This window comes from Pinus tabuliformis, chromosome 5_2, assembly GCF_031772625.1.
Source record: "Pinus tabuliformis cultivar Carrire ecotype Pingquan chromosome 5_2, CPIR1, whole genome shotgun sequence".
Classification (NCBI taxonomy): Eukaryota; Viridiplantae; Streptophyta; class Pinopsida; order Pinales; family Pinaceae; genus Pinus; species Pinus tabuliformis.
Window position 1 is genome coordinate 796,506,209 of NC_142306.1, and position 10,689 is coordinate 796,516,897.

The 10,689-nt window shown below is 38.3% G+C and overlaps 1 pseudogene; it reads right to left on the minus strand.

The window, feature by feature from the left end:
- Positions 1 to 7,216: 7,216 nt before the first annotated feature.
- On the minus strand, positions 7,217 to 8,988 carry LOC149161714 (dnaJ protein homolog 2 pseudogene; annotated as a pseudogene).
- Between the last annotated feature and the right edge of the window lie 1,701 nt (positions 8,989 to 10,689).

The following is a 10,689-nucleotide window of genomic DNA, read 5'->3' on the forward strand; positions in this document are numbered from 1 at the left end:
GAACTATCCTCATACTAGCCTGTTTCATTTTTTAACGAGGTTGGCACAGGAAAAGGAACTGTCCTCGAACTCACTGATTCATTTTTTAATGAGGTTGACACATTAAAAGGAACTTTCCTCGCAACATCCAATTTCATTTTTTAACGAGGTTGAGAGAGGAACAAACTATCCTCGTAACATCCAATTTCATTTTTTAACGAGGTTGAGAGAGGAACAAACTATCCTCGTACTCACTGATTCATTTTTTAACGAGGTTGAAACAGTAAAAGGAACTTTCCTCGATACTCCTTGTTTCATTTTTTAACGAGGTTGATATAGGAAAAAACTATCCTCGCGGACACCTGTTTCATTTTTTAACGAGGTTGGCACAGGAAAAGGAACTGTCCTCGCGGCACCCTGTTTCATTTTTTAACGAGGTTGGCACAGGAAAAGGAACTATCCTTGTACACACTGACTTTCTACAATCTACCTACATATCCTAAAACCTACCTGATTCATTTTTTAATGAGGTTGACTCAGTAAAAGAACTATCCTCATACACTGATTCATTTTTTAACGAGGTTGACACAGTAAAAGGAACTTTCCTCGTACACACTGAGCATGGCTTCTAACTGGAAGAAAGACATGTCAATGGACACACCTTGATCATGGCTTCCAAGAGATCTTCATCAGACGGAAGAACAGTTCTTTGGAAGGAACACATGTCAAGGGACTCAAAAGGGATAAGAACATCGTGTTCAAGTAATCCCATAGAGTTTTCCATGTCAATTACCGGATCTAAATCAACAGTGAGAGGCTTACTGACATTGGTAACTGAAAACATGGGACCGGTTGCCACATAATTCACCCGTGGCAGGGTAGATACCACTTTAGAATCAGAAACATCTAGGGGTGTCATATTATTGGTAGTTGAAACAAGACTAGGGAACGAAAGCTGGTCTACAGTCACAATACTGCCATTGTGAGGGAAAGACATCACGCGAAAGAGTGTCGATACGACAGCTTTCATTGCATAAACATAGTCTCGCCCAAGGAGTAAATTGAAATCCAAGGGACCTCGAACTACCATAAGATCAACACAAACAGTTTTACCTTCCAAGGTAATAGAAAACTTAGGAAGGATCCCTAAAGGTTCACTAATTGTTCTGTTAAAAGCTTTCAGATTCTGCGTAATAGGCGCAAGCTGAGGGGAACCCAAAGCTTTCCAAACAGCTGAGGATAAAATACTAACAGAAGCACCTTCATCTACCTGAGTACGATGTATGTCCCTACCACCAGCCTTGACAATGATTTGGAAAGGGATGGAGGAAGGAAGACGAGGTTCTGTCATTCTATTCCAATCAAAGGAAAAGACCTCAGTACTTGGAGGGGGTTCTATAGAAACAGGTGAAATGCCCCCCGGCATAGAAGAATCTGATGTAACAAGAAGAACATCAGCGGTATGAAATTTACTCTCGAAAAGGAGAGTGTGATCGACCGAATGTGAAATTGAATCGACCACTTGATCAACTAATGGATCATCAACCTGAGTGACATGAGTTTCACTCTCCAATGGGAGAGTGTGATCGACTGTACTTGAATTTAGATCAATCACTCCGTCAGTTGACGGTAGGTTGGGAGAAAGTTTACGGTAACCAGTTGGAAATTCTTGCTGTGGAACAGTAAGGTTTTCCAACAATGTTGAGGCTTCATCCATGTGAGGGCAAATGTGAGTTTGATGACTCCCTTTGCATAACTTACAAGGAAACCTAACTTTACCCTTTTTCCCAGGAACCTGACTATCACTGGTTGATGGATCAATGGAAAGTTGATGAGATTTTTCTGACCATACTTCCAAGACCTTTGGAATACCAGGACAATTGACAAGGAAGTGGTCACCCTTACAAAGCCTGCAAGGGTATTTGGGTTTACGATGCATGTCGGAATTTTCCTCAACACAACTAACACTTACAACCATGGTTGGTTGGTTGACTTCTTTCTTATCTTGCTTCTTCTTCTTCTTCTTCTTCTTCCCTTTCTTCTTCTTCTTAGCCTCCTGGTTACTAACATCAAGGCTTTTACCAGGCGAAGAGGAAGAAATGGAGGAAGAAAAATTAGGCGAAGAAGGTAAAGGGTCAACAGAAGGTTGGTGATGTTGAGACGGTGAACTCTGTTGAGGTGAAGCATCCGGTTGAGATGGAACAATTGGAGTATTTTGGGCCAACGAAGTTGAAAATAACCATATCGGTAAACCTATTGTAAATCCAGGTAATGACAAAGTAGCCATATAAGGAGGACCAACATTTCCAAAGTAAGGAAAAGTACTAGGATTCTCATTAGGAGGGGTTCCTAGGTTGATAAATTCCGGAGCATTTGCCATTATATTCAACTTCAGTGAATTTTATTAACAATTTAAAACTAAAATTAACAATTCACAATTCACACTTAACAACTAAAATTCACAATTCACACCTATGGTCTCTAAAAGTAAAAACAAACAAATTAACACGCGCTATCAAATCTAGGAGTCAAACCACACACAAACAGTAAGCTCTCCGGACCGAAAACACTAGTTGGTGATGAAGCCCAACCTCGCAGAATTCAGTACAGAAATGGCGGGTGGAACAGTTACCCCGACAACCTGCTTAATGAATAGACCGGCACAAGTTCCTCCACTTTAACCGTCTCGAAGTGAAGTGAACCCCCCGGAAAATCCAAGTGAGTATAACCGATGTCTGCTCCAGGTACAGTGGGACCTTCCCTCCACCGTCACCTCGGTAGAACCCTAAATATTATGGTCACTAAGGTCACCAACAGTAACAAATACACCTGGGGGAACAGTCTAAACTCCGACAGCACGCAAGGGCAGAGTAGCAAGCTCAATCCCCTTACCGGTTCCTTGACAACAATCCAAGGTTTACCGATAAGTGACCCCTGGCTCCTCGACAATGGTTAATCCGAGGTTTACCGTTTGTAATACGTACTGTCTGGCGTCGTTCCCAACGAGGGGGGAATGATCCCCTCACTGGTTCGGACACGAGCTCGTGCTTCTCCTTTAAGAGGAGCTTTCCCAGAGTGCAATTGAAACAATTGGATTTATTCTACTCAAGATAAACTATCTGTTTGGTTTTGTAGTCTTGGAGAGTTAAGTACTCACCTACTCCAAGACCCTAGCCTAAGCTATGTTGGTGTTTCAGAGCCCTAGAAATGTAAAAATTACTAGATGAATTTTAATTAAGCGCTGTGTTATTAAGGCTGTTATTACTCAAATGGGTAAATGGAGATGAAACCAATGGTGTTATGACCCGACTCAACTGAATGCAATCGAATATGATAATGCAATCCTTTCAATTCGATGAATCCTAACTAGAGTAAGGAGAGAGTTTCCATTCACTTCCAACAATGCAAAAAATTGATCATTAAGAGAAAATTTTAACAAATTCTCTAATGCACTAATTTCATCAAGAAAAACTAATGCAAATCAATTCCAAACCAATTTTTATTTTATTTTTATTTTTGTGTAAATTCAAATCAAAGAAAGCTGATCTAAATCTACGATTGATTTTTCAGAATGTAAACTATGCAATTGTAATCTATGCACAATTCACATGAAAAGTATGCAAATGTAATCTATGCACATTTTTCATTCATATTCTGAAACTGAGAACTCTAATTATGCAAATGTGATCTATGCAAGAGAATTCTCAAACACAAGATGATTCTAATGTAATCTAAGAACCAATCAAGTGCAAGTCGAGAAAATTGGGTGAGAGTTCCAAAGATCAAAACATAAAAACACTCAAAGGCGATTAACACTCATACACAATTTAGCCCCCCCCGGCGAATGAGGGGGAAATTTTTTTGCAAAAACAAAAGCAAAAAGATGCAAAATTGTGAAAAGACTGAGACAAACCTCCAAGTAATGATCAAAGGAAATCAAATCAAGAATTTCTCAAAAAAGAGACTCAAAACACCCAATTGATGAAAGCTAAGAGCAGGAACAAGCTTAGGTGAAGATTCTGGACAAGGGACTAATGAATCTGGGCAGAAAAAACTAAGAAAAAACAAAATCTAAAAGCAATTAAAGCAAAAATGGAGTTTTCCTAAATTTTTACAGGAAGACGCAGGCAACCCGTTAGAACAGGCGCGGGCCCGCTCTGTGCAAACGGCAACAGCGCGTCCAAAGACGCACTGTGCAGTACTCAGAGGGTGCGTCCGTCTGAAAAACTCAAGAAAAACCAAAATAAAACTAATCCTAAGCTAACCCACCCAGAGACAGAATCACAGAGCCAAAACCAGAAAAATAAACCAATTTTCTCAAAGCAAAGTTCACATAAAGGAAAAGACTTTTCTCATCAATGGAATCTTCCCCAGCGGAGTTGCCAATTTGTCATACGGAATTGGTCAAGGGTGCGGACACGACTGACCTTCCTAGAAGTCTAAGACGTTCTAATGACAAACAAGACAAAATGGAGTGATCTTTCTCTAAATACACCTTTTACAACATGAAGATTACAAGTGTTTAGGCTTACCTTATTCCAAAACGCTGTTGTTGAAGTCCGTTCTTGACGATCCGGATGAGCTCCTCCTTCAAGTCAATTCCTGCAACCACAAACAATCAAACAATTACCAAGCACTTGCATTTCATATAATAAAACATATATTCAACATGCAGACCAAGGAACACATGAAATAACTCATTAACACAAGCTATTGAGAAAAATAAACCAGTTTGTATTAATAACGAAACAAAGAAACTCTTACAACCTGGCCTTGGTGTTGTGCAAGTTCCTCCCAGGGTCCATCAAGGGTTTTCCTCTACTTTGACAAAGCTCACCCTCTCCCAAGTAGAATCAAGTGAAGACAATCTCTCCTCACAAAGGCTCTAATGGAAGACCTAAATCCTGCAGCATTTACCCAAAGAAAATGTATAGCTCCAACCTCCTCTCCCTCTGGCTCAATGTCTTTATTTATAGTGCTGTAAAGAGGTTATTCAGGTCCACTATCAATGGGATCATCCCCCTCTTTGGGTGGGATAGCTCCCTTATTGATGGGATAAGTTCCCCCTTAATAGAGATACATGAACCAACTGGAGGCGCATCCATTTCATCAAACCGACCTCTAGAATGTTCTAGAAGTAACCACAAGTAACTTTTTCAAGATAAAACTCGCGCATTTTGCCTTTTACAGAGGGACGCACCTGTCCCTTAACATACAGAGCGTCCATGGACGCAGATTTTGTGAACATGGTCAGCGTCCCCGCAGGTAAGGCTTGAGAGAACCTGCGACCCCAGAGATAAACATAGTTTTTACAAGACTTTCTCTCTTCTTTGAGTTTGAGATGGATAACAGAGGCATAGACTTGCCTAAGAGGGTAGCATGACTGTTGATTTGAGCCATACTAACTGTAAGTAGTCAAGGTGACATTTTTTAGTGTAACAGCAGGAACAGATGCACTTCGGCTAGGGACAGGCCATAGAAAATAATGAGAGAGGCTTTCTGATTCTTGGTGTCGTTACCTGCTAGAATAAGGCTCCTGTTGACTGCTCGAATACACCAAATTAGGCTTCTGTGTTAGGGGTTATACAAGAGAACTATAAGGTCATGCGTGATTGACGATCTCTGTAGCTAAAGTGCTTGGATTTTAAGAGAGAAGGGTAGTTTACAATCTCTAATGAGGCATCGAGTGGAAGGCATCCATTGGTTGTTGCCATCCATCGGTTGTTTCTGCCCATAACAGAAATGCCCACCATTCCACCGTAAATTAAGACCATGACAAGTTTCACCAATAACTAAAGGATGAAGACCATGGAAAGTGAAGGATGAAGACCAATACAAGTAACTGAAGGATGAAGACCATGACAAGTGAAGGATGAAGACCACAAAAAGTAACTGAAGGATGAAGACCATGACGAATATTCAGAAAATGCACACAGATGTCAGTGAAGAGCAGAAGGGTGGCCCTAAAAATCTGTGCACAGATGTCAGATATTAAAAATGTAGACAGTCCACTGATTGAAAAGAAGGCCTATCAACCTAATTAATGGTTCCAGAATCTTACTTGGTTACTATTACTTTGGGCAAGTGCCCACTGCCGAGGATTTTCTTTTTATTTCCCAATTTGATGCTTGGAAAACACTAGTTATCTAAGATAAACGTTCCAAAAAGGTATAGTTTATAGATAATAAAACCTAGTTTGAGTTCCCAATGATGGGATCTAGGACTCCTCAAAATAGCATTTTTATTAATACAAATCTGCTGCCCTCCCAGTGGTCGGGGAGCAACTCTTCTCCATGAATGAGGCAGTTTTCCTTTTCATCTGGTTGCATTTGTTGAAAGGGAAATTGATATCTTTTCCAATCAATCTATGTCGGGTATGGGGTGTATCATGAGTGGTAACAATCCTTTTCTTTTAGACTCGGGAAAGCGTTATCAATCATTCAAACATGGGGGGAAGGAATTTATCAGTCCTTCCTACTACAAGCAGCGAAAGAGCCATTTTCCATTTTTGAAACTGCGAAAGAGCCATTTTTATAGGTATTTCTCGACAACCCAAAAGAGTATTTATCTATATGCCAATTCTAAAACCCAAAAGAAATATTTGGCCATGTGAATTCTATCGCCTTACAACCTTGGTCTGAAATGGGTTTTTACTATATTTTATAGAGACACCATATAACTAGAAACACAATTCTTACCATCATTCAATCTCATTAAATAAATGGAGTATACCTGGGACTGGGAGTGGGTATTTTAGTATGCGAACAATGACAATTTCCCATTTGTAATTGCACCAAATCTCATGAATTGACCACGCCTTGGTCAATGACTCAACAACCAGAAATTTGATTTTTTTTTTTACTAACGCAAAGAAATCCTTAGAGAATCGATCTTTGACCTAAGTTATAGACTCACTTGACTATCTTTGTCAACACCATTTACAAGTTGAAGTTGTTACAAATACATTATGCAAAAAATGTATTTCCAACTGGGGGATATTAACTGTCTATTCCACGAGATGAGCATTATTACCATGTGTCTTGCATCTACTTCTCAATTTGATGAATGAAACTTAGATCCATGCTTCACATAGAGCGAATCATCGCAACCATTTGTAATCATTCATTAAATTGTGACGAAATTCATAAGAATTAATTTATTTATTCGCCTTCATCTCAACTGAATAAAATTTCCAAGAAGATGCTTAATCACATAATACAATGCACACTGCACACGATCACCTCTCACAAACTAGCCTAAATTGTTGTTGTGCACATTGCACACAGTGACCTTGAGGTTCGTCATCCTCTTCATATGCTTCTTTCTACCGTTGTTTCTACTTCCTTCTTAGTTCATCCTCAATATTGACTTGTCTCTTTACATTCATCCAACTCCATGTCTATCATATAAGTAGCTAGATGTGGTGGAAGGATAGCATCCAATGCCTTACATTGTTACGGGGAAATTACTCTAGAATATGGAAACTCAACATTGAAATGAATGTACAGATGACCTTTAATGAAAGGCCATTGATATTAAGGCATACTTTCATTTATTGCTTTGTATTGGCCAGGTTTGATTATCTCTAGTGGCCTTGCATCAAGGTGAGTAAGGGGAAATTAGAATCCACACAATGCCTTTGTCAAATTTAGTGTGTGCTCAACATAGAGATCATCACCCTTTCATTTGAACTTAGAGTGGTCTTTCAATTGCAGTATAAAAACAATGTTCCGAGTTATAGTGTTCGACACCTCATCAACTTCACCCTGAAACACTATCCTCTTTCCATGTTGCATTCCCTTCTCAACGTGTACCTCTAGTACTTTCTTGTCTTGAACAAATTTGGTCCCTTTACACTACTAGTGACCACAATTATCCTTATCACTGAGCATCTATAATCAGGGCAGACATGTTGCATTTATTGTATCATCCCCAAACTAGTTGCCTAATAGAGACCTTCATACTGGAACCTTGGCATCTCTTTATAGCAAAGCAATGTATAACTGAATATAATGCTAAAATTTGATGGATACAATACAGGGAAAATTTACTCTTGGAAAGGCTTTAAACACACTATAGTAGAATATTTAATATTAATTCTCTTACACAACAAAAGTTCTACCGAGTTCTGATGAGTTGGGAAATGGATAAAACAATCAATCTTATAAGAAAGTTTGGTGAAAATTGTCAGAATGTTTTAAATGAGTGTGTGATATCATTTGATTTCATTAGATTTTATATTCAAATCTAACATGACACTTAATCTACTAGATTTCCAAACATTTATAATGTTGTGATGGGTTTAACGGTTATCAAAATAGATTTCATACTTTTCATGAGGGGGAATCTATATGCTTTCGACTCTTCAAAAAGTTTAAAAATTGACCATTGCATTAACATTTTTAACTCCAATAAATATTTTATTAGAAAGTGTGCTATATATTTTCATTTAGGAAAGTTTAAACTACCGACTCCCATGCATCACCTAGAAGCACCAGATTTAGAGCATTTCCCCTTAAACTTTGAACATATAACACTTCTGGAGAGTAATAGCTTAACATATAACATTTCTAGAGAGTGATATCTTTCTGGATGTTCCATTGTATAGGTCTTCCAGAGAAACCTTCATAATGTACAACGTCTTCAACTTGATTTTGTGTTCTGCCCCTTGAGCTACCACCTCCAAAACTAGATCATCCAAAAGAACCTCCAAAGAATGACTCAAATATGTCAAAGGGATTATGGGAAGAATTGCCTCCTATGATTCCCTCTTTCAACGCATCTTCTCCATACTGATCATATATCTCCCTTTTTTTCTAGATCACTCAAGACTTTGTATTCCTGAGCCAATTATTTGAATTTTTCTGGATCCCCACCCTTATCACGGTGATTTTTGATGGCAACTTTTCTATAAGCCTTCTTTAACTCATCAAGTGTGGCACTTTTTGACACACCCAAAATCTCATAATACTTTGTGTTGTCACTATTTTTTGTTGCACGCTCAAACATAGTTAAGACTTTAATCTCCACTCTAACAATTGCTATGAAGCTATATGTAAAATGGGGTATATTTTGAAAATTCTGCGATATGTAACAATTTTTCATTAACATGAATATTGTTGGTTTTTTTTTCTTCTTGTGAAAATGAAATATGAAGATAATATACTATTATTAATTGAAATGCCTTTTTTTTTAATCTTTTCATAATGGAATAGAAGCATGAATATATTCCCTTCTAATTGAAATTAAGACCAACCCTTCAAGTTTGATCACTGCTTTCAATCCCCTTACGTTTTTTTCCTGGTGCAAGTTTATTCCCTGTACTATGTCTTTACTTCAGTTTTAAGTCGTTTAAATGGAACTTTAGGGTATGAAAGAATGAAGGGTTTAATATCACATAGGAAATTTTTGAAATAAGCATTTAATTAAAGCAAATAAAATTAATAGAATATGTTTTTAATAATATTGTGGTTATTTAGCTTAAGAGTTTAGTTGGAGTTACTTTTGTGATGAGCGTTTTCCTAGTTCATGTAGCATGTATTTGGTTTAGTTCAGGTAGTACGTATTTGGTTAAATTCTTCTAAGATGAGTATATTAGTTTATATTGACAATTTATTAGGGATGTCATTTGTGAATGTGGGGAAATATTCTTTAGATTTATCTTCAAATTTTTCCTTATAAACAAAATAAATTGTCATGGTTGAGAATTATTAAGAAGTAGGAGATTACTCTCCAATGACTTAGAAATTGCTCTTCAATATTTTTGTGGGGAATGGGTTCCCCTAGAGCCATTTTTGGGGTCAAAAGCGCAAGTTTTGGGGTTAAAACCCAAATTTTGTATAAAATAATGTAAAGTCTCTCTGCATTTTGTGGCCGCAGAGCGCGAAAATGTAAAGAGTCAACAAGGGTTTTCCGCCCTTCTGTTCTGTAAGTCATGTCGGCTTTAGAGATCTACCCATGGTCCGCGGACCATGGGATTGTATAAAATGAAGTATTAGAAGAGTCTCTTAGTAGTAGTAGTAGCTAAGTAAGTTTGATTCATTGATGTAAATGGGTATGTGAAGAGCTAAGAGCGAGAGCCTTAGCGTAGGAAAGAGGCTATGCAGCTGAGTGCGCAGAGGCCTAGGGTAGAAGTCTGCAGCTAAGGGAGCGGACCCCTATAGCTATGTGCACAAGGATGTTAGAGTCTGTATTGGAGATTTGGATCATTAAAAAAGAGAAGCATTATGAAATTCTCGTGTTTTTACTTCTGTTAATTGTATGCGATTATGTTATGTTGAGCACAGGGTTTATGTTTTAATGCCATTTTGATGCGTGAATCTATATGTTCCCCTTTGTTATATGAACGCAAGTAAAGACATATGTTACGTGAAGATAATCATAATGCATGTTAAATTGGTTCAATGCTTAAGATAATTCGGGTAATTATACAGTAGAGTAGTTACAGAGGCATGCAAGTGCTTGACTCACCTGTTAGGGTTGCATGAAGAACGATCATATACCTTCGCGGAGGTTCAAAGGATGAATACAAGGATATCGATAAGCCCTAAAAGGCTTATTGATATGTGCGAGGACAGAGTTGAAGGTATAAAACCGACATCACAACAATCTCAAGGTGCGAAAACTTGGTTCTTGCATCCACCCATACTGCTTCGGGTGAGACTTCGGTTCGTGCTTCGCGGACTGATGCTGAAAGGGTCAGTAGTGTAG